The 27719-nt window shown below is 35.3% G+C and overlaps 1 protein-coding gene across 7 annotated transcripts in view; it reads left to right on the plus strand.

The window, feature by feature from the left end:
- fat3a (FAT atypical cadherin 3a) overlaps window positions 1-27719 on the plus strand; it is a 330154-nt gene that overhangs the window by 42992 nt on the left and 259443 nt on the right. The gene's annotated exons all lie outside the window — the stretch shown is intronic.

Below are 27719 nucleotides of genomic sequence, written 5' to 3' on the forward strand. Positions count from 1 at the left end.
GTCTGGGACCAACAACCATGTCATGTTCAAAGTCACTGAAATCACCTTTCTTCCCCATTCTGATGCTCAGTTTGAACTGCAGCAGATCGTCTTGACCATGTGTACATGCCTAAATGTGTTATGTTGCTGCCATGTGACTGGCTGATTTGAAATGTGCATTAATGAGCGGTTGTACAGGTGTACCTAATAAAGTGGCCAGTGAATCTATACTTTGCAACTGTTTGAAATAAGTTTATTATTTTGTTATATTCTTTATTTTAAGGTATGTAATTACATAACAAGTGTTATGTCTGTTTTCTAAATTGATAAAAGTACTTTTTAAAGACGTTTTACACTGTAAAAAAAATCCTGATTGCCTTAAATTTTTAAGCTGAATCAAATTAACCTTATGAGTCCATTGAGCCAATATTAAGTTAAACTGACTTAAAACCGCTTGTATAACTTATAAAATTAAGTTAGAACATGATTAACTTAGTTTAATGAGTAACAATGACCTAAAAACATATGCTCTCAGGACTAACTAATCATATAATTTTTTACTGTGTAGCAGAAAATAATTTTTTTTCTCAGCTCTGAGAGATCATGTGACATTAAAAACTTGAGTAGAAGTGCTTAAATTAGCTTTTTTTCCAGCTTGATTTACTAATCACACTGACCTAAAATTTTAAATGCTTCATTTTTATGTAAAAATCATATATGGCTTTAGGTTTTGAGAAGTTTTTTAAATGATCAGTTGAAGTTAAAGTTGTGCATGTAAATGTTTTAACACAATTAAGAGGTTACTATTGGAAAACCTTCATCCAGGAACATGCCCAACAAGTGGACATTGTGTTTTTATTTATTATTTATCCAATAAACCAGTTGTTTAGCCTTTTCTCCGGCTGATATTTCAGTTTCCCCGCATTTCTTTGTGCCAGAGAGGCCCAATTACCGTCCTGTGGTCTCTTCAGATGACATTTTTCTTAGCGCTTCTCGGGTTTCCATTGTCTCTTTCTGGCGCTTCTCTCGGGACGCACACGTGACGCCCTTTAGCATGGCAAATTTCCAGCACATCTCTTTTTTTTCTCCAGGATTTCTCCAGATTGTATGGTGAACGAGTATAACGGCGTATTTTCAAGCCAGGCTCAACTCTACTCTACTTTTATGGTTGAACTGGTAACTTGTCATGACCGTTCACTTGGGTGCGGAAATTTAATAACATCTTTTTTTCATAACACCCCTGATAAAGCAATCACACGCATGGCTACACGCGATACGCCGGAACAAAAGGCCTGTACAATTAAACGGGCAGGTTTACAACAGGCCGCTGACAACGTGAATTACGTTAAAATGATCCCCGTAGATCAGCGGCGCCCTTGAATCGTAAAATGGCTTAAGGAGTTTTCCTGCGCGGTTCTCCTCCTACTCGGGTCTCCGGTGGGAAGGAGTTGATTTAACAGCTTCCCAGGGTAAAATGTTCTCCAAAAAGGCCTCAAAGTCACTTGCCCTTGAAGCGTGAAAAGATATAAAGTGCCCATCATTGTACAGTTCCACACATTTCAAGCGGCGTTTATGCTTAGGCAGCGAAAAAAGATGTTATTTCAGCATGCTTTCTGCATTTTCACGTACATAAGTGTTTGCCACGAGGGGAAATCTGTCTTGGTTGTTATATTTTTTGGGTCTGTTGTGTCCTCACACCAACTTCGACCCCATTAGACGAGTGGAGTACACGGTTTTCTGTTCGTCAATGCTGCGCTCCGATGCTAATGTGACGTTCACTCAGGTTTCTGTGCCTACAGTCTCCTGATAAGATGAAACGCACAAAAGGTCAAAGTTATTAGCAAAGCCTGGAGCATTTCCACTTTGAGTCTGGGATTTATACCGCAGCTATGAAGTCGTTTTATCATCCACTTTTAGTCTACTTTTCAGTATAGTCACATTTTCTTTCTTTAGGGTTATTGGAAAACAGGTTTACGTCCTAGTGTGCGTGTGTGTCTTTGATAAAACCTAGTCTACATCAGATCAAATTCACAAATTGTTCTTGGAAAGCAAATTAAATGTGAGCATCTACTTTAATGCTTTGGTATTAAGATATGGGAGAAGTAATGCTCCATTGTTATTCAGGCTGACAGATATATTTGTCTAAAGATCCAACAGCAAACTTGTTCTTCAGATGTGTACTTATTGAAATATGACATGACTATCCTAATATGTTTCAAATTATTCAATGTGGATTACTGTCAATTAGGTAAAATATTTGAAGGATAATAGTGAAGCACAAAAAAAAAAAAAAAAAAAAGGCTGGGAGATGACCAGCTAAAACCAGCTAGACCAGCCTAGCCAAGCTGGGAGTTCAGCCAAAACCAGCTATGTCCAGGTTAAACCAGGCTGGTCAAGCTGGTTTTAGCTGGATTTGGCTGGTCATTTTCCAGCATGACCAGCTAAGACCAGGCTGGAAATGGCTGGAAACCAGCCTGGAAATGGCCAAAACCCCTCTAAATCCAGGCTGATCAACCAGCTGAAACCAGCCAACCAGCCTAGGCTCGTTTAAGCTAGATTTTTCAGCAGGGATCAGTCAACCTGACTAAACATATTAGTTAAGCTTTGTATAACTTAAAAACTGAAGTTCAAACTTATTAAAATAAGTTAAAGCCATATAAATTATTTGTTGTCTTGACCTTTTCATGCATTTTTTTACAGTGTATAAAACTCTGGTGTCCATCTTAATGTTTGAATTATAAAAAAGACTTTGTGAATCGGTTACGCGTTTACATCCATTTGTTAGAGCAGTTAATTGTAGTATTGGTAACCTAGCAACCAACAGTAAACAAGCCAAGCATAATGAAGATGACTTATTAGTCGTGTTGGTGTAATGTTTACTAAATTAAAAAGTTAGGCTGCAAATGGGTTTCCATTTATCATTCACATTAACACTTTTTCACACAAGTTCAAAACCACCTCAAGTGAGCGTAAACACTTTTTATTTGTTATTTTTAGCAAATTAAGGGATTCAAAATGTCATTTTTATCACTCGTTTCTCATGCGAAACTTAAAATTTACCTCAACACACACTGTAAAAAATATCTGTTAATTAACAGGTTCTTTATTTTGTGATTCCCAAGTGTTTTCCATTTATTTATGGTTGTGAAAGGGAGTTTAATCTTTGCTCTGTCGACTTTTATTGATATTTTAGTAGTTTGTCATAATATAATGTATAAGAATTCTTATACATTATATTATGAAAAACTACTAAAATGTCAATACAAGTCGACAGAGCAAAGATAAAACTCCCTTTCACAAACATAAATAATAATTAATAGTAATATTATTTCAATAATATAATGAGAAGTAAGTAAAAAACACAGTAAAATAACTGAAAATGTGCTGGCAGCTTATGACCAGGTTTTTGTATCGTAATTTACAACGCCAACCCAGACGATATCACCTCAAACTATTGAAAATCTCAACAAAAGTACACTTTTCATCAACATCAAAAGCTTTTTGGAGGAAAGATCAAGGTCCCATAATGCAATTCAAAAGCATAAAGAAGTGAATGAATCTACAGATACTTTATTACAGTGCAACACATGATGGAAACCCAGCCATTGAGTAAAAGACTGACTCCAGTATCTCTATTGAAGAAGTGGGCGGATTGAGACACACCCATAGCAACTCGATGAAGCCTTGATTTAGAAGAAAAAACACAGCGGTATAATGTGCGCACGTCAATCACTGTCACCACACATTCCTGCATCAAAACATCATCCGTCTCTGCATCTATACAGCAGTGTGTGTGTGTGTGTGTTTGTCAGCGGCCGGTGGAGGATAATTGAATCATTTGGCTTGACTGAGTGGTTTCAGGTGGCGCTTCATTATTCAGTCTCTTGCTTTTCATTGCAGTTGTTTTAGTCTCTCTCTTCGAAACACTTTTTGATGCTCTCCTGTGGAATCTCAGTGGCATCGTGGGACATGTAACCTATAATTTTATCTGGCGAGAGGTTTCTGGAGGCAGACAAAGGGCTGTAATTGAGTTTGTGAGGCTAAATGTGGGAAAGGCATATTTAGATAATCGGATAATTGAGTGTTGACTCGACTTGCCCTTGTTGATCGGTGCGTTTATAGTGCGACATCCAGATTACACGCCATCTGTTCGCCGTTTCTGTCGTTTGGAGGTGAATGTTTATAACCGTTATGAAATGGACCCTTTCTTAATACTGACAGGTCCATTTTGCAGCATGGCTTTTAGTTACGGATGTTTATGAAAGGATTTTCGCTGAAGGATTTGTTCTTTTATAGAGTCGGTTCATAGGGAGAAGAAAAAAGATCTCTCATCATTTACCGACCCTCATGTCATTCTAAACTAGGGTTGTCAAAAGTGTTCGATACCAAAAGGTACTGAGATTTTCGAAACGTCCATTTTCCCCTAACATTTACGTGCATTTCTAAAGACCATTGTGTTGATGTTCCATTGTGTTCATATGCTCAACAGACACCCATACTTTTTTTTCCATTGACCAAAGAGAGTCAGGACAGTGCTCACTGACAGTATAGTAACCACTTTTGTCCTTTTCACAGTATGTTTAGGGACTGAAGACACAAGTGAAGAAGTATTTCAGGTGTAATTACCTTTGCCAAGGACACTGACACAAGCCTATACCATGACAGACCGTGTCTTTTGGACTTGAAAAGATATTTGGACTAGAAAAGAGATGTAAGAAAAGCATTTATTGCATTGTGTTAATTCAATTTCTGTACCTGAATACTGTTAGACTCCGAAGAAAACCGGTAAATAGAGCTATTCAAACTATCTTATAAAACTGTATTCATGTTGCGATATTTCTCACAGAAAAAGAATTAAGTTTTTCCCAATACCATGCTAATTTTAGGGTCATATTAACTGCATTCTAATAGGCTCCATCACGCTGAATGTCTTTGAACTCTCAATATGCGCTTTATTCTTTTGTAAAGTGAGTGATTGACTCAATAGTATCACATCTCACTTCATTGGAACAGCTGTTATGTTGCTTTAGTGTTAGCAAAGATTATGCACACCCCTAATATGAATCAAGCTGTTTAATCCAAGTCTTCCAAGGAAGTGTTCATGTGTATTTTATATGATGAACAACAACAGATTTCATTTAGGCTTTTATTACCTTATAAACATTGATCAATGAATCAGTCAAACCTGCTGGACGCACTAGAACAGGCTTCTTATTCTTGCTTTTTATTGGCTGATCAATGATTATATGTGAATAAATGCATACATCAAGTCTCTTCATGTTTCTTCAGAAGATTTAAATGCAACCATTCAATTGATTTGGATGTATTTATGAATGTTTCGAAGAATCAGAATTTGGTTAGGTCAGGATGTAATCGTATACATGCATTTTTATTTATTTATTTATTTATTTATTTATTTATTTATTTATTTATTTATTTATTTATTTATTTATTTATTTATATTTACTTTATTCATTTATTTATATTTATTTTGTTTATTTTATTTATTTTTTATTTATTTACTTATTATTATTATTATTATTTAATAATAATAATAATAATAATAATAATAATACATTTAATAAATAACTTATTTTAAATATAATAAATAATTATAATTTTATTTGTATTATTATTTATTATTATTATTTTTGTTGTTGATGTTGTTGTTGCTATTATTATTATTATTATTAAATAATAATAATAATAATAATAATAATAATAATAATAATAATAATAATATAATTTAATTTGAATATAAATAAAAATAAATTGGTAATAATAATAATAAATATTATTGGTAGTGTTGTTATTATTGTTAATATTATTAGAATATCATTATCATTATTTATTTAATAATAACGAATAATAATAATAATAATAATAGTAATAATATTAATAAAATAAGTAATTAAATAGCATAATTTAAATTTAATTGAATAAAGTAAATAAAATATTTATTTGTTTAATAATAATAATTATAATAATAATAATGATGATGATGACGATGATGTTAATAATGATAAATAAATGAATAAATAAATACCTTTAAATTGTATAAAATCAATCAATCAATCAATCAAATAAATAAATATTACTTCATTTATTTATTCATTCATTCATTCATTCATTCATTCATTCATTTAATTCGGACAGCAAATAATGACAGAATCTTCCAGTTTTAATCTTTTAATCTTTGATATTTGTCTAGATTTGCAGTCTGCTCCTTTCTGCGCTCATTAGGCATTTCTGTCTTGTGTGTTTTGCGTTGACCTCATTAGCATATAAACAAGCTATTAGCATGTCGTCTGCTAATGTCGATAGCCAAAGTTTGGCTTAAACCCTCAATCCAGTTTGTTCGTGTTAAAGAGTTCTCGACCAATTATGGTAAAGTGGAAGTGATGGCAGACCCGAGTTCAGAGTGGTGACCTTATCATGTGTCAGTGTGTGGACTTCATCATGACTGATGATGCGTTATATAAACGCTCTTTATAAAGCTCTGCCCACACTCTGCTGCTGCCTTCAGTAGCTCCAATACTCTGCTTTCTGTCTTGAGTTTCTGCAGTCTCTAGATCAGAAGCAGCTCAGTGTGCTTTTTTTCTGGTAAAGGATGGATCCCAGTGCTCTGTCTGGTCTACATTGATGGTTTTCTAAGGGTTTTAGATATTTTCCAGCAGATCAAGGTGGAAAATTAGCTGGTTGTTAACCCTTACGATGGGGATTTGATGATTAATTAATTCTATACTATTAATTATTCATATTAGACCGATTGATTCTTAATTTTAGTTTAAATTAATTTGATTTGTTTTTTAAATTTTATTTTATTCATATTTATATATTTATAAAGGGATAAGTAATTTGTCTTATATACAATAATTAAATTTACAATTTTTTTGACTGTTTTTGATTACTTTTTAAAATATTTGGATTTTAATGTATTATATTTACTTTTTTAAAATAATTTAATAAAATTTTATCGTTTGATTCTTAATTTATTTTATTCATTCATTCATTTTCTTTTAGGCGTAGTCCCTTTATTAATCAAGGGTCGCCACAGCGGAATGAAGTGGCTAATTTAATAAAATGTTTTAATTAAATAATTGTATTTAATTTTTTATTAATTATTTGATTTTATTTAATTTTATTCATTTGATTCTGTAATTTAATTTAATTAATAAAGGGATATGTAATTTGCCTTAGATACAACAATTATATTTATTTATTTTTTTACATTTTTGCAATTTAATTAAATGTATTTATTTAATTTAATTTTATTTTATTTTATTTTATTTTATTTTATTTTATTTTATTTTATTTTATTTTATTTTATTCATATGTAAATTAAGTGCCTTATATGCAACAAATATTCATTCATTTATTCATTCATTTTTATTTCGGTTTAGTCCCATTATAAATCTGTGGTCGCCACAGCAGAATGAACCACCAACTTATTCAGCATATGCTTCATGCAGCGGATGCCCTTCCAGCCACAACCCAACACTGGAAAACACCTATAAACACTCATTACCCATACACACTCGAACCAGCGACCAGCCATAGTGACGCCCTTTGCAACAATAAAATTCACAGTAAAATTTCATTATGCTTTTTTATTTTATTTTATTTTATTTTATTTTATTTTATTTTATTTTATTTTATTTTATTTTATTTTATTTTATTTTATTTTATTTTATTTTAGGAATGATAAAAAAAAAGGAGGAGTGATAAAAAGACATTCCCAAAACCTTTAATATGTTGTCAAAAATTAGGCTGTGTGATTTTATAACCTGGCTAAGCAATGTTCAAATCTTTCTGCCAGAAATATATGCGAATTAGCACACAATTAATTACATAAATCCAAATGTATTTGCAAATTCAAACACAATTTTAGACTACTTTTAATACAAAAATACGCTTGCAATTCTTGTAATCAATCAAGTTTTTTGTTGTTGTTGTTTTTTTTTTCACCTGTAGTGTCTCACCTTAAAAGAACAGCATTTAAAACCAGCATGTTAGAGATGGATGTATTGACAGAAATCAACATTATTTTTATATTTGCTTTTAGTTTAATATGTTGTTTAATGTCAATAACCATGGAAACATTGTTTATAGGAAATGTAACTTTGAAATGTTTTTTTTGAGAGCATAAATGGCCTTCAATACAAAAATAAAGCACTATAAAAGTGTACTTTATTCCCAAATTATTAAGCCACAAAACAAAGATTTTATACTCTCAAAGACTACAAAGCTAAAACGCATAATCAAGTAATTATCTTCATAAAGTTAATGTATTTTGTAAATAATTAGCACAATGAGTCTGCGTTCTTAAAGTTGAAAGCATTTTTACGTTTGATTACCATGAGAAAATGTTATGACCATAAAGTCAAAGATAAAAGGTAAGAGAATACTGCAGGGATGAAGAGAGAAGTAATGAATGCCGACTGTCAACAAACAGCAGAAAATGAAACCAGCGTCAATAAATCCACAGTAAACATTCACTGAGAAATCCTTAATGAGGCTGAAAACCACAGGCAAACTCAGGGCTCGGTTAAGTCAGTTGGGGATAGATTTGGATACGGATGGATAGACAGATGATTGGATAGACAGACTGATGAAAAAGATATGGATGAAGATATAGTAATGTTGAGATTATGATTAGCATTATGTTGTTGTCTTCTGGAATATCTACTGTAGTGTATCTACTGGATGGATAGATGGATGGATGGTTATATGGATGGATGGATGGATGGATGGATAGATATATGTATAGATAGATTGATGGATGGATGGATGAATATGTGGCTAGACACATGGATGGATGGATGGATGGATGGATATGTGGATAGATACATGGATGGTTGGATAGATGCATGGATGAAAGAATGGATAGTTGGATATGATGGTTGAACGTATGGACGGACTTATGGATGGTTGGTTTGTTGGATTGATAATTAAACAGAAGGTTGAATAGATGGATGGATGGATGGATGGATGGATGGATGGATGGATGGATGCATGCATGTATGAATGAATAAATAGTTGGATGATGGGTGCATGGATGGATTGAAGGATAGATGTGGTCGGTGGATGGTGGGACGAATGGATGGATGGATGGATGGACGGACGGACGGACGGATGGATGGTTGAATGGACAACTATACAGATGGATGGACGGATGGATGGTTTGTTTGTTGGATGAATGGATGGTTGAATGGACAGATGGATGGATGAATGGTTGGTTTATTGGATGGGTGGTTGCATGGTTAAATAGAAAGTTGGATGGATGCATGGAGGAATGGTTGGACAGATGAATGTTTAGTTTGTTGGATGGATGGTAGAATGGTAGGTTTAATGGATAGATGGAGGCATGGATAGATGCATAGATGAATGAATGAATGGAAAGTCGGATATAATGGATGGATGGATGGATGGATGGATGGTTAAATGGATAGTTGGTTGGATAGTTGGGTGGATGGATGGATAAATGCATGGATGGATGGATGGTTGAATGGATAGTTGGGTGGATGCATGGATAAATGCATGGATGGTTGGTTGGATAGATGGATGGATGGATGGATGGATGGTTAGATGGATAGATATGGATAGATACATAGATGGATTGATGGATGGACATTGGATGGATGCATGCATGGATGGATATATACAAATATGGATAAATACATGAATGGTTGGATGAATATATGGATAGATTGATGATATTTGGAAGGAAGGGTGGATGAAATTATAATAACAATGTAATTAGTTTCTACTATATTTTTATTTATAGTTTTGAGTTTTTGTTTTGTTATATTTTAGACTTTAATTTAGATTTTAGGTGATTTGTCCATGTGTTTTGCCATTTCTGTATAGTTTGTGTGTTTTGTTTGACATTGTATTCAAACAGTTTCAATACATTTGTTTTTTTTTTTCGTTTTTATTTTGAATTAATCGAAGTGCTGTAAAAGCAATGAATTGCTCACTTTTTGAAAGTAAAGTCAATGCATCTCCTTGTACAGTGTAAGTGACAGGCAGGCAGCCATAAAAAGATTTGTGAAGGTGAAAGTAGACAGAAACCTGTTTTACAGAAGTCATTAAATTGAATTTAGTCATTTTTTGTGCACCAAAAGGAAGAACATTCAATTTCCCAGAAAGCGTTTACCTGTTTAATTTCCCTTCCTCTCCGTCCAATTCAGAGTCCAACTGAACTTCCTGTGTGATTCAGATTCTCAATGGCGTTCTGAAAAGGACTCTATTAGTGGAACAATAGCGGTGATTTGACACACAGACTCCCGCTTTCTCCTGCGTCTCCTGCTCATCCAGAGGCCAGAACGCAAACACTTGTTGGGCCGTTTATAATGATGCAGGAAAATGTGCTTACACCTCTTTTACTGATGCATCAGTTCAGGCCAAAAGCCAAAACCGTCCCAAATCTCTCTCTCTCTCTCTCTCTCTCTCTCTCCCTCCCTCTGTCCAGCGGCAGTGGGAGAATGTGCCTCTTTAATGGGAAATGATGTCAGGCTCTCTCTCTGTGAGTTTGGCACGGCTACAGCGCCCCTCACTTGGCACTGCCCGCGCTATGAATGCCCAGAGGTCACTGGCTGGGTGTCATGGCAACGGGATAAAGTACCCGTCTGGCCCAGTCACTTCTCAGGGGGTCCTGACAGCAGAGTGGAGCCATCTAAATCACACACACACACACACACACACACACACACACACACACACACACACACACACACACACACACACACACATAGGGCTATCGTTATGGGGACTTCCCATAGACAGACTGTATATTCATCACTCTACCCCAACCCAACCCAAACCTCACAGAAAATAATCAACGGTTTTTAAAATACTTAATTTTGTATGATTTATGAGCTGTTTTTTTCATGGGCACCAAAAATGCCCAACAAGGTAAAAACTGTGCTGGTATTGCTATACTTGTGGGGACATTTGGTCCCTACGATGTACAGATTACAAGGCACACACTTTAATGAAACTAGTCGCATCGCAGGATACGCAATGCTGAGTTTTGTATTATAATTTACCATTTTCATGCGTTTTTTAATGCCTGTAATTTGTAGAACGACTTTAAAAGCATTCAGGTATAAGAAAATGTACCATTTGTGACCTTAACTATAATCAGTTTAATGGAATCATTCTTATTTTTATCATTCAGTCACTGTACTTGAATGCTGTTAGACTCGGCACATGGTTAAACACTTCAATTTCAATTGTATCTTTTCTTGATTGTATTCATAGATGGTTATGCATGAAAATACTCACAACACATGCACAAATAGAAATGCACTGCAAGTAGCACAGACAACAACAAAAAAAAAATTTCCAGGGGACCCCAAAAATTGTATACATTTTTCTTTATTAGATTTTATGGAGGTGCAAATAATAAACATTAATTAATCAATCCCTGATTAAACGTGTATAAAATACTGCAACACAGGCTCATTCTGAAAACGTAGCATTATATACAGGTCTGGAGATCACAAATTATGTAGCCAGAAGTACGTATGGCTGCATTTTGTTTTTTTTAAATGAACGCTAAGGGGTATATGACGCCGTTTCTAAAGAAGTGGGTAGGCACTGGTTAATCTGTGGTTTTGAAAACACTATCGGTTGGGTTTAGGGAAAAAGGAGGGTGGGTCACATCGCCTCGTAGCGTTCGCTTAAAAAAATGAAATGCAGCCATGCGTACCTCCTGCTGCATAAGTCGTGGTTTCCAGAAACGTCCGCTGGACTACGTTTTCAGAATGAGCTTGGGTTGGGGTAATTGCAGTCAGGTTAAAGAAACTTCTTTATTTATTTATTTATTTATTTATTTGATGCTTACTAGTCTTGATGGTTTTTACAGAAGGTGTTTTGTAACTCTATTTTATCACTCCATAATTCAGAAAACAGCCAGAAGAAAAAAAATATAGTTTTTATGTAACACCAAATATAATTAATTAGGCAAATTATAGATGAAAAATCCCACTGCCAAAAGCTTCAGAATACAGACATGAATAAAACTGCAAAATGTGAAGATTTATGGTTCAGTTCAGACAAAAAATCCTCCAAAATATTGAGAAAACAGCCTTTAAAAATAGGTAGTGTAATTAAAAGCTACACACCTCACATTGATGAAGTGTGACTATGGCTTTTTTTTTGTTTTCTTTATAAAAGACTGAATAAAAAACACTATGGGAAGCCAAAAAATGCCAAAATATCCCATTGTACAGGTACATAAGTAAACTGTGTTTTGCCTGCAGTGTTTTGCATTGGCTATGAGTGAAAGTTGTAATGCTTGTTTCTGCCCCGGCGTTGTGAATTTTTCATAGCCGCCAGCTGTTTTAAATGCCAACGCTTGCGTGTTTATGCATTTGTCAGTGTGATTGATTTCCTGTGAGCCGATTTGTGTAGTCATGGCGGACGGACGGAGAGGACAGATTCACTGTCACACCCTGATAGTGCATGTACGTCACTCATATGTCTCTTCACTTTCAGATGGAGAGATATAGATTGCTTTTTTTTTTACTATGCATGACATTGCTACAAAATGGCTGTCAGATGTTTTGAGATGACATTCAGCAGATGATTGACCCGTTTGTCATTATTATTTTTTTTGCTATTTTGTGTGGTGATGGAAAAACAGATAGAGAGTCACACATTCAAACACCAACAAAAGCATCTCAGTGTGATTTCTTTTAGCACAAGTTGTATTTTATCAGTACAGAACTTGCTAAGTAGATTTGCTTTATACACACTGTGTGAGTTGTGTTTTCTTGCTTTCTTTTGATTGCCAGTATTTTTGCTCAGCTGTGATAATTGGCTGTTCTCAAACAATTAGCCAATACCAGTTTTTTTAATTCAATTCAATTCAAGTTCATTTCTATAGCACTTTTTATAATACACTTTTTTTCAAAGCACCTTTCAAAAGGTGCACATTATTGCATTACAATTAAAGTAAGTAAAAGTTATAATCAAATATAATTTATTATATCATTAATCATTGTTAATCTGCAATTTTATAGTATATAGGTGATGTCTGTGTGTACATATTTAATTAAGTGTTGTCTTCGATAGTTGGCATCATCTTAATTTTTTGGCTTTTTTATCTAATTAATGTCCTGTTTATCTGCATCTGTAAGCCAAATTTTCTTAAAGTGACAGTTCACTCAAAATTTAGATTGAACTGTCCCTCATTAGAACTGACTTACACATATGCACACTGACCTTTAATTTTCAGCTAACACAACTTCAGTGTTTAACTGCCTTTTCATTGCAAAATTGCCACATTAAAGGTCTTATTTCTTCACTGCCTGATAGATATACAATATAAAGTGAGTCTCAGACCAGATTAGAAACACTGCACTCCATTTTCCTCTGCCATTGTAACGGCTGCTTGGTGTTTGATGTACAGTGTATACTTATGTCATGTCCCCTTTAAGATAACTTTTCTATGATTGTTTTGCCTTTTGCATGGGAGCGCGCATGCGCGGGAGCTCAGTTTCAGTTCCGGTGAGCTCCGAGGAGAAGTGTGGCATGGTCGCTCTATCGCTGTTTAATTCTCTAAAATAATCTTACCTTTTATTTGGCGATGAATGTCTGAGGGTCTGTTTCCTTACCTTTTTGCCCACTCCTGGCTGTTGACCTGCATGTGTGTAGCCGATTGCCCTTGTAAGAAACGCAAAAAAACTGATAAGCAGGGTGATATCGTGTCTGTCCTTTTATTCCTTCCCTCCGGGTAAATCCTGAGACACCTGGCATCCATCACACCATGTCTTCAAAATGTTTATTTTACCCCAGTATTTTCAATGGAGTTTCTGCGCTAGTCTGCTGATCCTGATGGCGCTAGCGGTAACACAGTCTTTTGTCTCATTTTATGCTTGAACAACTAAATGAATGCTCAAGTCTATTTAACTGTATGTATTGTAATTACTTTACAATATCGATGCTGTAACAGGAACCTTATGATAAGAAACTAGCTGAAAAACACTAGCTGTTCATATACCCCATTCACTTTATCAAATATTTATAAATTTTTTTAGCTGTGATTTTATTTATTTATTTATTTTTATTTATTTTTTATTTTTTTGAGAAAAAAGTGTTCTTCGATTTTGAGAACGTTTACATAAAATATAAAAAATAAACTCATTAAATTCTAAGAAAAATAAGTTTAGAGAAAAAAAATAAGTTTGCAAAATTTATCTAAACTTAATGTTGAAAATAAATTAATCAAAATTTGAAAATAATTTAGAGAAAATTTACATTTTAGAAAAAATCACATTTAATTTTCAGAGAAAATGTCAAAATAAAAATTTCAGAATAAACTCATTACATTATTTTTGAGGAAAAATGTTTTTTTTTTTGTAAAAAGCTCATACATTTTTTAATTATCATTTATTTCAGAATTACTTACACAATACATTACTTTTTTGAATCAAAAATTGCGCAAAATATATACTTCAAAAGGTATTTTGGAAGTCGATAGTTATCGACTTTCAAAATTTTTCAAAGTTTCATCTTTTGAATTTAACAGAAGAAAGAAACTCAAATAGGTTTGAAACAAGGGGCATTGTTAAAAAAATGGCAGAATTTCCTTTTTTTGTGTGAACTGCCCCTTTAAATAAAAAAGTCTGGAGTGTACAAAACTAACGAGCTGTATTCATTTGATGCAAATTCATAGCAAAACCAAAAACACACACATACAGAAAAAATATACTAGTATAAACGTGCACCATTCATTTTTCATTCGGCTTAGTTCCTTTATTCATCAGGAGTCGCCACAGCGGAATGAATCGCCAGCTTATCCAGTTATGTTTTACACAGCGGATGCCCTCCAGCTGCAACCCAGTACTGGGAAACACTGTTGCACACTCATTCGCACACACACTACGGCCAATTTAGTTGGTTCAATTCACCTACAGCGCATGCCTTTGGACTGTGGGGGAAACTGGAGCACCTGCAGGAAACCCACACCAACACGGGGAGAACATGCAAACTCCACAAAGAAATGCCAACTGACCCAGCCAAGGCTCAAACCAGTGACCTTCTTGCTGTGAGGCGACAGTGCCAACCGTGCCACCACACATGTGCACCATTCCATCCATAATCCACAAATGTGTATGTATAAATAAATACTTAAATGTTTGGTTGTCTGTAAATCTAACATAGTCGCATCAAATCAAACACACACTCACACACGTTCATGCAGCAATTCATTTACTAGAACAACTATAAGAACATGCAAAATTTCTCTTTCTCACAGTTCCAGACGAACTCGCACATGTGCAAAAGCTCTCAGTTGAGTGGGAGTGAGAAGTGACCAGCAGTTCTTATCACAGTCACACACACGCACACACATACGCACACACTCCTGCAGTGGCCGTGTTGAATGGATTAGCTGTGTGCGCACCAGTGAAAAAGTGCTTCTGGCTGTTTGTTCCAATTTCCAGGCAATTCCTCATGTTTTCTAAAGATCTTAGCCGCCACTGCCCAGCTTTACCCATTACTACTATCTGTCTCTTGCACACACACAAACTTTTCCAGCCATCCAAAGCCACATTTACTACAAACCGACATTTTATTTATGTCGGTTTTTAGCTTTTAATATTTCATGACATGATATCCACCAGTTTTAATGATCTATGAATATATCATATACATTTATATTTTTTTGCCCCTTTTCTGTAAATATTGACAGATGTTCCAGTTATATTGTGAAATTTCTGATACTCTGATTCTAAAACATATATATTTTCTCTTTTAAACATCTTAATAATAATCGTATTATTTGTTATATGATGGGTAATGGGTGCTGCCGTTGTTGCTAGAAGGGATACAGCTGATATAGATATCTATATTCGTCTGGTTTAGAACGCATTCTAAAATTCTATTCCGAATGACATGATGCAAATCTGCCAAATAGCGACCGTGTTCTAATATATTTACTGAGCATTCTATTTCGCTCTCGTTTTGAAACAGAATTGTGTGTTAGTGAAAATTATGTGCTGTATGTACACTAAAAAAATAGTTAGGCCTAACAAATAAGGTTTATGTTTTCTAATTGCCTATAAAATCTCCATCTATTTATTTACTTTCTTTTAATGTAATTTAACATAACTGATCAACTTTATGTGAATGATATTTGTTAGTATGAAACGAATAAGACCAAGATTTATATAATAATATCAATAAATCCAGTGCGTTTTAAATTGTTCTTATTAATTTAAAACACATTTTTGTCTATTGTGTGTAGTTGCATCAACTTAGCCCCTGAATATTAAGTACACTAATCTCAAGTGGATGGATGGAGGGATGGATGGAGGGATGGATGGATGGATGGATACAGTAGGTGGATGGATGGGTACTGTGGATGGATGGATGGATACTGTATATGGATTGATGGGTGGATGGATGAAAGGGTAGATTATATAGATAGATTGACATGGAATGGATGGATGAATATAGATTAATAGTTGGATGGATGGTTGGATTGATGGGTGGATTGATGAATGAATGAGTTGATACTGTAAATGGATTGATGGGTGGATGAATGGAAGGATAGATGGTGTAGATAGATTGACACATGGATGAATGAATGGATGGATGGATATAAATGGATGGATGTATATAGATAGATTGATGGTTAAGTGGTATGTGGATGGATGGATGGATGGATGGATGGATGGATGGATGGATGGATGGATGGATGGATGGATGGATGGATGGATACTGTAGGTGGGTGGATGGATGGAAGCACGAATGAATATTGTAGGTGGATAAATGGATGGATGAATGGATGGATACTGTGGATAGATGGATGGATGCATGGATGGATGAATGAGTTGATACTGTAGATGTATGGATGGATGGATGGATGGATGGATGGATGGATGGATACTGTAGGTGGATGGATGGAAGCATGGATTATTATTGTAGGTGGATAAATGGATGTATAAATGGATGAATGGATGGATACTGTGGATAGATGGAAGGATGGATGCATGGATGAATGGATGAGGATGATATAGATAGATTGGCAGATTGATGGTTAGATGGTTACATCTACGTGTATAGATGGATGGATGGCTGGATGGATACTTGGGTTAATGGACAGAACCATGGATGAGTATTGTAGATGGATTGATGGATGGATGAATAAATGAGTTGTTATTATAGATGGATTGATGGGTGGATGGATGGATATTGTAGGTGGATAAATGGATGAATGGATGGATACTGTTGATAAATGAAAGGATGGATGCATGGTAGCATGAATGAATGAATGAGTTGATGCTGTGGATGGATTGATGGTTGGATGGATGGAAGGACAGATGAATGGATGGATGTAAATAGATAGTTTGATGGTTAGATGGTATATAGATGGATGGATGGATGCTGTAGGTGGGTAAATGGATGGAATCATGGATGAAAATTGTAGGAGTATAAATAAATGGATAAATGGATTAATGTTAATAATATTAACTGATTTATCTAATAGAATTAATCAAAATATGTTAAAATCAGATACTAAGTAATCTGACATGTAATTAAAAAAATAGACAAATTAAAATCAAAAGGTTACAAACAGGGAATTATTTTTTTAAATTATATGACTCATTTGTCATCAGCATTTTTTGGGTCAACATATTCCATTTTGAAGCCCTATAATAGGATGTCTGCATTCTTCTCATTAAATCAAGATGTGGATAAACTTTCCAGGCCGTCAATGAACCTCCATTCAAATTCCAAATATTGAATCGAGCTTCAAAAGGAAACAGCGGTCATTCTATAAATGGAGGCTCTCAAACGGTGAGGAATGAAAGTGCTTCGGAGGTGGCGAGTGTTTGTACAAACCAGCACCGAGCTAAACGTTGATCACAAAGAAACGCTTGAAGGTCATTACTCATGCCAAAGGCTGTCGCAAAGAACTAGCTGTGGGACGTTTTGTTTGTGTATTTATTTATTTCCAAGCATTATTGTATGTTTGTTTACTGAATGAATGAAAAAGCTCTGGACAGATGGATATTCTAAGTAAATAGATTGATGTATGGGTATTGTTTAAAGATGGACCGACAGATACTGTCTGTAGATAGATGGAAGAATAGATGGATATAGATAAAATGGATGGATGGATAGATGAATAAATGGATAGATACTTTAGATGTATGGATGGATATAGATAGATGACGGGTGGATGGATAGATTAATTGTTGCTGGGGTATATAGTTAGATTAAATTGATAGATAGATGAATGGATATATTTAGATTGATGGATGAATGGATGGATGAATGAATGGATGGATGGATTATTGAATAAGTAGACACTGTAGGTAGGTTGATTTGTGGATGGAAGGATGTAGATATGTTGATTGACTGACTGGATAGATGGATAAGTGGGTGGATGGATGGATGGATGGATGGATGGATGGATATACGAAAAAATAGAACTATAAATGGATATAGATAGATTAAAGGATGTATATAAATGGATCGATAGATGGATGGATTGATGATTGAGTAGGTATTGTAGATTGATTGACAGGTGGATGGAAGGATGTAGATATGTTGATTGACTGACTGGATGGATGGATGGATGGATGGATGGATGGATGGATGGATGGATAAATGGAAAATAGCATGATAGACTGATATAGATATTAAATGATGAATTGATTTAAATGATAGATGGATGGATCAATGATTGAGTAGATACTGTAGATGGATCGATGGGTGGATGGAAGGATATAGATATATTGATTAATTGGCTGACTGATTGGATGGATGGATGGATGGATGGATGGAAGGATAGATAGATATAGATAGATGGATGGATGATAGATACTGTAGATGGACGGATTAATGTATGTATGGAATGATAGATGGATGGATGAATATATTGATGGAAGGATAGATGGATGATAGATACTTTAGATGGATGGATTAATGTATGGATGTAATGATAGATGGATATAGATAGATGATAGATGGATGGATGAATAGATTGATAGATGGATGAATTAATGAATGAGTAGATACTGTAGATGGACTGACAGGCGGATGGATGGATGGATATAGATTGATTGACTCATGGATGTGTGAAGGATGGATGATATTGTAGAATGATAGATGGATATAGGTAGATTATAAGTATGGATGGCTAGATGGATGGATGGGTGGATGTTTTTTTCATTTTGTTTGTTTACCGAATGAATGAAAAAGCTGCAGTTGTGAAATTCTTTTTCAAAGCGTTGTCGTTTCCTGACAAATAATGCGAATGCAGCATCTGTCATCACATGTTAATAACAGCTTTCTGCTTAAATGAAGGAGCTCACCGGTTCAGACAGATGACCCGCTGGCAGACTGAAAGCTGTTTACATGAGCGGGTCAGCAGGACAGTGACCCAGCCAGTCCTCCACGCGCCGGATTGGTTATGGTTGGGCCATGAAATGTCATGCTTGTTTTATATGATTGAGGTTAGTATGTATGGTGTGTTTGTGTGTGCGCGCTTGATGGAGTGAAGGTGTATGAAGGTCTATTTCAGCTTTGTGTCTAATGGATGTGTGGGGTGTGTAGATAGCCTATATACAGTATATGTGTCTTATTGAAAGTGCTTTAAACACTTGCAGGTTGATGCCAATCCATGTAGGTTTTGATATCTTTCCATAATAAGGATATCTATATATTTTTTTAAGAATATATATTTTTAGATGTTTTAAACGTCATAATTTTAAACGTGCCTAAACACACAAAAAATATACATGCTGGTATATTTGATGGATGGATGGGTGGATGGATGAATGAATGCATGGGTGAATGGATGGGTGAATGGGTGAATGGATACTGTAGGTTGATGGATGGATGGATATATGTATTATATACATGGATGGATATACTGTGGATGGATTGATGGATGAATGAATAGATGGGTTGATACTATAGCTGGATTGATGGGTAGATGGATATGGGTGGATGGACTGATGGAGAGAAGAATAGATAAAAGGATACATGTAGATAAATAAATTGACAAGTGGATAGATGGATATAAATAGTAAAAGATGGTGGATAGATTGATGGAAAAATTGATGAATGGATGGAGACTGTAGATGGATGGGTGGATGAGTAGATTCTATAGTTGGGTGGATGGATAAATGGATGGATGAGTGCATGAATACTGTTGGTGGATGGATGGATATATAGATGGATGAATAGATACTGTGGATTGATGGATGGATGGATGTATATATAGATACTATAAATGGGTGAATAAATACGATGGATGAATGGATGGATGGATGGATATACACATAGATTGATGATTGAATGGTATTTTGATGGATGGATGAATGGATCGATGGATCTGTGAATACTGTAGATAGATTGAGGGATGGATGCATGAATGGACATTGTGGGTGGATGGATGGATGGAGGCATATGTGGATAGTACTGTGAGTGGATAGATTGATGGATAATGAATCAATGGATAGATACTGTAGATGGATGGATGGATGGATGGATGGATGGATGGATGAGTAGATACTTTGGATGGGGGATGGATATAGATATATTGATGATGAATGGATAGATTTATAGATGGATATGGATAGATTGAAGAAAAGATGGATGGATGGATGGATGGATAGGTGGATAAAGTTAGATTGACAGATAGATGATAGATAGACAGATTGATGATTGGATGTTAGATAGATGGATAGATAGAAGGATAGATTGGTGATTGTAGTATGACAGTTGGATGGATTGATTAATGAATAATTATATATTGTAGAAGCATTGATGGGTCGATGGATGGCTATAGATATATTGATTGATGGATGGATGGCTGGATGGATGGATGGAAGGAAGGATGGATATAGATAAATTGACAAATAGATGGATGGAAGGATAGGATAGATTGATATAGATAGATTGAAAGATATGGACAGACAGACAGACAGATGGATGGAAGGAAGGAAGGAAGGAGTAGTGAGGAAGGAAGGAAGGATATGGATAAATTGACAAATAGATAGATGGAAGGATAGGATAGATTGATATAGATAGATTGGTAGAGATGGACAGACAGACAGACAGATAGATAGATAGATAGATAGATAGATAGATAGATAGATAGATAGATAGATAGATAGATAGATAGATAGATAGATAGATAGATAGATAGATAGATAGATAGATAGATAGATAGATAGATAGATAGATAGATAGATAGATAGATAGATAGATAGATAGATAGATAGATAGATAGATAGATAGATAGATAGTTTTTATGGCAAATATGCTATGAGAGATGTTTGTTTTCAATGTCAGTGTGTGTTTCAGTATAATAGCAGAAGCTATAAAGTGAGGCTGCATTACCCATGATCCCGCTGTGTGGCCTCCCCCCCAAGGGCATTCTGGTCTTGTTATGCTAGTGACATAGTGCAGGGGTCTTATTGACAGCTATATACACACACACACACACACACAAACATTGCAGTAGCCTGTGCCCTCAATTTAGAGATGCTGCTAACGTCTTGATAGTGCTTCTTCTCTTAGTGTTCACTTAAAATGTGCACAGACTTCATTCACTGTGGATTACATATATAATTGTGCCTTTTCATCTCTCATTAACGTTATTATGTTTAGGATTGGTCAGGTTTTGTAAAGGTCACTGGTCCGCTAAGAAATTAGCAATTAGCTTTGGGTTATGGCCCAGAAGGAGGCTTTACTTCCACACACAGTCTGGAGGGAAAATCTAATTCTCTGGAGTCCTTTTAAATATGTTAAAATGTGTTAAACGGGGCTGAAAGTAAATCATCAAATTAGCCAAATTATTAATAAACGCAGCCGTAAGGGACGGGGAGACTGTGCGGATGGATACATGCCTTAGCATTAGCTGTGATGCTTAGCTAGAAGACAGTGTTTATGTTTATCTTGTGCCTTTTTTGTAGCTAACTCATGATTATGTAAGCAATGTTTTTACAAATATGCTTTTGGAAGAATTCATCAAGTTTCATCAAGAGACACGACCTGTGCTATGTGTTGCTAATGTGCTAAGGGAGGAAGGCTAACAACAGTATTTATTTATATTTTGAGGAAATAATGCACAACACACACAAGGCCACGGTAGTAAATGTTCCCAATTCTCTGAGAAACTTGGCAGGTGCAGCAGGGCTAATTTGGTGCCGTGTGTGGGCCTATGGTTATAGATTTGCGTGTGTGTTTGTGTTCATACTGGGCAGATGTTGTGAAGCTGAGTGGATGTTTGCGTGGGCTAGCCTGTAGAATGGATAGTGTAGGTGTGTGTTTGTATTCTGTGTATGTGTGTGAGACTGTCAGCTCTCGGTGTGTGATGGATATGTGTGTGTATTGCCGAGTGTGCAGTAGAGAGATTAGCATAGCGCTCGTCTCAGCGCACTCCTCTGCTCAAAGTGGATAATGGTTTGGGGAAATGCCTTTTGTCGTTTTTTTTCCTCCCTGCGTTCTCTTCTCGTCTTTCCAGGCAGCGGTGTTGAGTAAGCCTCTGTGTGTAAATAGGCCCATATGTGCCTGCTGGTGCTGTATGCCAGGTAGACCTCTGTGCCAACTTAAAGGTCCACACACACACAGAGACACACACACACACACACACACACACTATGATAGGGAGTCATGTCAAACAGACAATGTACAAACACTAATCAGTTTAACATCTTAATTTAGTGTCTACTAGATGCATAATACGTTTTTACACAATAACAATAATGAATAAATAGTACAAAACAGATTTATTAAACAAATACATTTATTAAAATAATATTTTAGTAAGATAATATAATTACATTTAAGCTAAATATTGGGATAAAAAATTACAGCCTACAAAATTTCAACAAAAAAATGTTTTTTTTATTTTTAGCTTCTCTTTATATTCCTTTTTTAATTTTTTATTTAAATTTTTTTTCTATAGCATATAAATTTGAATGTACTAGTTTTTGGACCGCTATCCTCAATAGTCACATCCAGGGCTTTACATTAACTTTTTTAATCACCGGCCACTGTGGCTAGTAGTTTCCCAATGTTACTAGCCACTCTGCATTTTCACCAGCCACATTTTTGTTGTTGGGAAAATATATTTTATATGCATAAATTTGACATTGATATGCTAAAATTACTTTTGTTCTAAACTTTGTGTTATGTCCACATGCGTTCTCATTCATTTAACTTTTTGCGTGTCGATTATGAGCTTGCTCTATGAGAACCGATGACAGCTGCGTTTCCAGAACCTGTTCCAGACACGGTTGCTTCACAATTCGGGGGCGCGCACGCGTTTTAAGAAGTCGCGCGCATCACATCAGCTGTTAGCGCAAGTGATCATTATTCTCTCATTCGGTATTCACTTGCTTTCTTCTGCTCGCGTGATCACAATTATTTTACTTCTTCTATATATATATATATATACACAGAATTATTAGGGCAAAGCTGTGCCGCAGTAGGTAGAGCTGTTGCCTCACAGCAAGAAGGTCACTGTAAATGATGGTTTGTTCTGTAGACTAGACTAAAAATATATATATAGCTTAAAGGGGCTAATAATTTTGACCTTAAAATGGCTTTTTAAAAATTAAAAACTGCTATTATTCTAGCCAAAATAAAACAAATAAGACTTTCTACAAAAGAATTGTTTTAAATAAAGAATTATTATTAGACATACTGTGAACATTTCTTTGCTCAGCTAAATTTAATTTGCAAAATATTTTCAAAAGAAAAAAAAAACAAAACAAAGGGGGGCCTAATAATAATAATAATAATAATAATAATAATAATAATAATGACCGTGCCCAGGCCCGTTTCCCGGATCGTTTGAGAAGTGTGAGTGCACTGAATCAGGCTCAAGCACGGTTTACTTGGCCGGCCCTGGCCCGGTTGGAAGAGGTGGGCCTGAGCGCGGTTCACTTGGGCTTTGGCACAGTACGCTTGTAGTGTGAGTGCAAAATGCGCCAAAGCCCGAAACTGAAAGCGAGACGTGACTTTTAAGGGACTGTTTCATATGGATTTATTAATCAATCTTACTGTTCAATGAACACAAACTGCCATAGTTTATTAAATACGCAAACCCTTCACTGCACGACAGCTGCGCATCTTCAGCAAACCTCCTCATTCCTGCAGCACGAGGACTTTATGATTGTTTATGAGCGCCAAAAGTGGCGGATCTGTTCGGTGAAATATCTGACTGCGTGTCACCGCATCCCTAAGGACTGTTTGGTCAAATATTTGACTGCATGTCACTGCATATCAAACGACTGAAACGATATAACTAGAGCAATCTCCACTGTACTGAGCGAGAGCGCTCACTGAACAGCGCAGCATCGATGACGTAAGCGTGCCCAAGCCCGATTGTAGTGTGAGTGCGGGCCATCGTGGGAGACGGGAAGGGGGACAAGCGTGCTTCGGCCCGGTTCGAGGCAACTGTACATAGTGTGAGTAAGGCCTTAGTCAAACCCAATTATTTTAATTTCAATAATTAAACTCAAATTCACCATGGTTTTGCTACAACAGCCTTGCTACAACAGTCACTTTAGTATTTGTAGTAAACTTTTTATTAGAATGAAATCTCCAGGAATAAAATGTAAAATCTATGAAAATATGCTAATCTCTTGCCGTACACCCATGTACCATAGTATCACCATCTGTTGTATTGAAGTATTTGGGTTCATATTCTCAGTCCCTGTAGGGTAGAACAACCAGCACACACACAGGCCAGGTTTCAGGAGAAGAATGGAGATTGTGTGTTTGTGTGCGCATTTGTGTTTGTGTGCACATGTGTACTTATTGTTAATTTGTGTGTGTTTGTGATTGAGCATTTGTCTGTTTGAGTGTTCATTTTTATTGTGTACTTCAGTGCAGATTTGCATTTGTGGGAAATGAATTTCCTGCATTAATAATATCTGATGGGCACAGGACCAAGACTACCGTAGGAGTATCATACCATCTTGCACCACACACACACATTAAGAGCTCTACCTGGACCTGGCACATATCTGTAGGCATTTTTCTGCAACTGCTGAGTTCCACTCCAGATGTGCCCATGTAATTACCACCCTAGAAACAGCTGTGTGTGGGTGTTCGTACAAGGATGTGTGTGTATGTGTGTGTGTGAGAGTGAGTTTGATTACTTGCTCAGGTTGAAACAGGAAAATGAATTCCTGGCTCTACTGTTACGCCAATTCAGCATTGTGAAAAGGGCCTTTCAGAGACTATTTATATGTGCTTTTGTGTGTGCGTCCCCTCAGTTTCAGCATATGCACACATGTAGGCAGTGCAGATTGCTTTAGGACCTCAAGCACGGCTTTGCATTTGAAATACGCATAACTGTGATGTGTATCCATTTCAGTATAATCTATATGTATCATATTACTTTGTGCATTTCCATATTTCAGCAGACGAACGTGTGAAATATCACAGCATCATCACACTGCTCGCTTAACACAATATGCATCGGTCTGCACGAATATGTCCGTATGAGTTGGCAGATGAAAAGCATATAGAGATCTTATGTTCAGAGGAAGTCTATGGTAGATACCTGCATTGCTGACTTTAAAGAAGACCTATTTTGCCACTTCCCAGCAAGCATTTTTTGTTTTTAAAAGATGTCTAATAGACGTCTAATCACAGTCATCTTGGCTAAAACAAGGCTAAATTTGGGCTGTTAGTAAAAATCTAATAGGCGTCCAAGAACTGGCCAAAACTAGACTGGTTTTAAATAAACAGAAATTAATGACCTCACATATAAAGTCTGTCTATTAGATGACAAGTTTAGTTTTGGGCTATTCTTAGATGTCTATTATTTTTTCACTGATTGCCCTAATTTAGCCTTGTTTTAGACAAGCTATCTACATTTAGATGTCTATTGAAGGTCCCCCGTCCCCGCAGTCTTAAAATGTCTTAAATTTTAAAAACTAAATTTCAGGCGTTAAGTCTTAAATTCACTGAAATGTTGTCATGTAGGTCTTTAATCATTTTAAACAGGTCTTAATTTGGTCGACATTTATCCAATTAACAATCCATCTCAAGAAAACTTTTTTTTTTTAATAGTCTACAGAACAAACCATATACATATATAAGTTTTTTATTGCAATGTGATAAAATTTACTATAGCTGTTCGACATTTTTTACAGCGATTTCTCTAAATTTAGTTCCATATTCTGGGAAAGAAAACTAAAAATAATTACACAATTCCTAAGACACGTTGCAGTGGGCCTCAAAATCAAAGGGTTTGGATCCTATTGTAGGAAATTTTAAAAAAAAGAGACTTGTTTTGTTTATATCACTCCAATCCGCTTGTTAAGTGTGACATCACGCGAAGCGGCTTCCGGGTCCGAGCGCCATATCAAACTGTATGAGGAGGCTCATCAAATGGTAATACTAAATGTTTACAAAGCGCTGTAACACGTTTGAATTATTACTCATGAATTATTATTATTATTATTATTATTATTATTTCTAGGATTATTTTATTTAATTTTTTATTGTTGTTACCATTATTGTTATTATTGATATTACTATTATTTATAATAATTATTGTTTATTATTATTATTATTATTATTATTATTATTATTATTGTTGTTGTTGTTGTTATTGTTGTTATTATTGTTATTATTTCTATTGCTAGCATTATTATTATCATTGTATATTTATTCAGTTTTTAAATTAATTTCAGTAATATTATTGACTAATATGCAAATGTTTATTTGATTTATTCACAATACAGTTTGTAAAGTAATATTTTACTTCTAGTAGATATATTATACAAGTGATTTGTGTACCAAATAAGTGGATCTAGTTGGATGCGCATTGTAAACATTAAAAAAAAGCTAAAAGCTAATATTTTTAACTTCATATAGTACATTTTGGTTATAAAACTCCCTAAATCAATCCACATAAATCTACAGATTTTTTATAAACGTGTCAGCAGATTCTGTTTGGCCCTAGTTATGACTTAACAAGCGGATATGATTGTGGACACTATATTTACGCCCTGTTCTGTGCAAACAGCTTCTAAAGGTTGATTTTATGTCATAGATACTCTTTAAATCGATAGTTCACCTCAATATTTACTCACTAACAAGTGACAAGAAGGCGTTGACTAGTGTGCTGGTTAAAACTAAATTAAAACCTTAAGGCTTCAAGGTTTAAAAGTACTTTCCACAAGATTTCTCAAGCCAACATAACAAAAAAAGTTGGTCTTGATCTATAGTTTGCTGTAGGCCTGCGCATTTACAAATGCTGTGTTAATGGGTGGTTGGCATTCAATATTTTAGGAAGTTGGCAACTATTTTAAAACAGCTTTTTTACTGTTCGACACATTTATGAGTTCGTATGAGCTACTTTAGTGAACAATTGTACTGTTTTAAAAGGGAAAAAGTCATAAAGCTGCATAAAATGAGTTGCGGGACTTCAAGCATACACTTTTTCCATTCATATAAATGTTCGCTTAAAAAAAAAACAGCATAAAATTTTCACATTATATGCAAACTGCCCACAAAGTTTTGGACTTAGTAATTCACTTTCCTTTGGTTTGTTAGCTGTTGCTAGCATTCCGATAGCTGGCCCCGCTTTGTTGCTTTGAAAGCAGCTTTGCAGACACCAAAGTAATGCATAAAAAGTCCATGTTTGCTGCTGATAACTCACATATGTGCTTCCCCATGCAGGTGAAGTGCGGTTTGGGAAGCAGCTGCTGTCTGTCCAAACAAACCAGCATCCCAAGAGC

The sequence above is a fragment of the Danio rerio genome, chromosome 15 (genome assembly GCF_052040795.2).
Source record: "Danio rerio strain M-AB ecotype USA chromosome 15, GRCz13ab, whole genome shotgun sequence".
Classification (NCBI taxonomy): Eukaryota; Metazoa; Chordata; class Actinopteri; order Cypriniformes; family Danionidae; genus Danio; species Danio rerio.